Source organism: Mastomys coucha, unplaced genomic scaffold (assembly GCF_008632895.1).
Source record: "Mastomys coucha isolate ucsf_1 unplaced genomic scaffold, UCSF_Mcou_1 pScaffold20, whole genome shotgun sequence".
Lineage (NCBI taxonomy): Eukaryota > Metazoa > Chordata > Mammalia > Rodentia > Muridae > Mastomys > Mastomys coucha.
In genome coordinates, this window is record NW_022196903.1 from 24,069,658 (window position 1) to 24,072,764 (window position 3,107).

The window sequence follows — 3,107 nt, forward strand, 5'->3', positions numbered from 1 at the left end:
AGAGACTTACATTATGATTTATAACTGTGGCAAAATTACAGTTATGAAGTAGCAACAAAAATAATTTTATGAGGGAGGGGGGAGTCACCACAACACAAGGAACTGTCTTAAAGGGTCTCAGCATCGGGAAGGTTGAGAGCCACGGCTCTAGGTTCTCAGGTAGCCCTGTGGAGGTTGTCTCTCCAGGATCACAAAGGTCACCAGATGTCAAAGCTCAGTGGACAAAACCATGTGGTCCCATATAAAGATACATGTGCAAGGTCATTCTTCACAGAATCTCCAATGCCTGTGGTGGTACATGTTCTCAACTAGACAAAGTGTAGACTCAGCTGAGGGGGACCTCTGCACACGCCTGTGAGGGCGTTTCTTAACTGGGTCCATTGATATACAGACCCATAATAAACGAGAGCACCGTTTCATAGGTGGGGTCAAGGAAAGGAAAAGGAAGAGATAGAACTGAGCATCAGTATGGCTGTATCCACAGCTGTCTGCTCTTCATTGTGCATGTGGTGTGACCTGGTGTTCAAGTTCAGTGAGAGTCTGTAACCTGGAACTGTGAGGCAAATAAACCATTTCTCTTTAAGCTGCTTTGGTTGGAGTATTTTATCCCAGCAAAGGAAAAGAGACTGATACAGAAATCAAGGAAACTTCTGTCATCTATGGAGCTGCTTAAGTAAATTGTGACATAGCATAGCCATCGAGTGTTATGTAACTATGGGAAATAATGTATTTTTAAGTACATTGATTTACAGCTTTTTTTCTTTAATTCTGAAAAAAAAAATCATAAGATTGTTACCACATTGGAACACAGTATTTGGGGTACCTGACATCTATGTGCCTGCGACATTGCCACTCATGTTTGGCTCCAGAATAAACTATGCCTTATTTTTCTTGAGATGAGAGATATATTTTTGCACTGACAGTATTTGGCACCCAATATGGGACCTCAGGTGGATCTACCTTCATCAGTGGCATTACCTAGATTAGTGGCAGGTGCCCACATGGACCGCTGTGGCCAAGTGTTTAGCATTGCTTCCTTGAATGGATGCCGGTGAATTCTCTCCAGGGGTCAGACCCTCACTGGTCAGTCCATGGCCCATTGCTTTATTCTGGATGGTTTTTTAGATCTTATTTTGTTTTGATATATTGTTTTGTTTTCAGAGAATTTGGTTTATTTTTGTTTTTGAAAAGTTCATTTATTTGCTAGCATTCTGCCAAAACTTCAAAATACAATTCTGCATTTTAAAAAAATTAAAATTATGTATATGTGCATGTTTTTATGTATGTATGCATGCAAGTGAGAAAAGAGGCCAGGAGAGGGAGTCAGATCACCTGGAGCTGAAATTCAGGCAGTGTGGACTGTCCAGTGTGGCTGCTGGGAACTGAACTTAGGTCCTCTGGAAGAACAGCTAGTGCTTTTAATCGCTAGGTCATCTCTCCAGCTCCACAAATTTGCTCCACGCCCCCATAGCTTCTCATGCCTTGATTTTAAAGCTTTGTGTTGTCTTTATTTTAGTAATTCTATGATCGCATGACCATAAAGAGACTGAAGAGGCATTTTTCCCCTTCCACCTAACAGGGTGGAAATGTCAAAACACCTGATGTATATAATTGACTTATAGGGAAGCCCAACAAAACAGACCATTTCGGGTAGGAAAGAACATTATTGGCCCAGTTGGGAAGAGACACACAGGGTTGATCACCCAGTGTCTTGTGCCCTTCATGTTCCAGTAAGCATGCAGGACAAGTCTGAGACTCAGAGGGAGAAGCTGACCTCAGGATAAATGCTGGGGAGGTTGCTTCTGAGAGTAGCACATAAAGCAGATCCCTCTGTAACACAGAGAAGCTTTAGATTTTCAGGAGGAAATAAAACACAGAGATTCAAGGAAAGAATGTTTGGAGAACTACCATTTCTTATCCTGACTGGTCTTATGTTTAATAATTATGTTAGTTCAATTTTCAAGTATTTGGAGAATGGGAAAATGTACCTAGAGATCAGCCCTGGTTTACTCTTGCCTCAGTGGGAACAAATGACATCCTCAATTGGGTGTTTGCATGCTACACTAAATTCTTAGGTAATAGAATGTATGGGTTTGGTTTGGTTTTATTGTTGTTTGTTTGTTTGTTGAGACAGGGTCTCTCTGTGTAGCCTGGATGTCCAGGAACTCACTATGTAGACCAGACTGGCCTCAGATTTGCTGAGATCCTCATGTCTCTGCCTCTCAAATGCTGGGCTTAAAGATATCTGCTACCACACCCAGCAAGCAATATAATTTAAAGATCAAGAATGGGCATTCTTTAAGTGGAATTTAAAAGCATCTAAAAATTATGAAATGAGTAATTTACTAAAAAATGAGACCTTTAGAAACTATGTATAAAAGTTAAAAAGACATGTTAAAAATAAAATATAGAAATTGCTCAGCAGGTAAGCCTGCTGCCAAGCTTGATAACTTAGTTCAATCCCCAGGACCCATATGGTAGAGCAGAACAACAGAGCCAACTCTAACTAGTTGTCCTTTGACCTCCACATGGCACACACACACACACACACACACACACACACACACACACACAGCATGCACACAATTTTAAAAATAAATATAAAATTATTTTAAAATATAGATGTTGTGTCAGAACTATAAAATTAGTTTTTTAGGGGAAAAGCTCAAATGCTATATATCCCACTACCACAAATTATGCAGTTGAGTTTTTGGCATTTGGGGAAATTGCAGGAGTCAGCATAACCAGAGTGTAATGGGTGAGCCTTACTCTGGGAAAACATCCTCCTTGTTCATGGCATCTTCTCTGCCAGGTAAATATAAAAATTAACTTTCTGAGCCCTCCCCCTTCATCTGTCTTCTCTAACTTTGTCTCTTCCTCCATGTCTCCTAGAACACAATTCTGTTTCTCAGGAAAAGACGGCTTTAGGATACAGCCTAGATGGGAGAGAGATCCTTACTCTAACATGTTCAACTGCAATGCATTGCTTGAGTCCCATTTGCACAGCAGAGGCAGCTGCATCTCTAGCAGTTGAAGGCCAGCACCGTTTTACATAGTGAGATCCAGGCTAGCTAGGGTGATTTAATGAGACACTACCAAAAAAGAAA

At 40.7% G+C, this 3,107-nt stretch overlaps 1 non-coding gene across 1 annotated transcript; it reads right to left on the reverse strand.

Annotated features, from left to right (window-relative positions):
- Positions 1-2,654: 2,654 nt before the first annotated feature.
- On the reverse strand, positions 2,655-2,820 carry LOC116100228. The gene has a single exon (XR_004122549.1). It is a non-coding gene; the product is annotated as a U1 spliceosomal RNA (small nuclear RNA).
- Between the last annotated feature and the right edge of the window lie 287 nt (positions 2,821-3,107).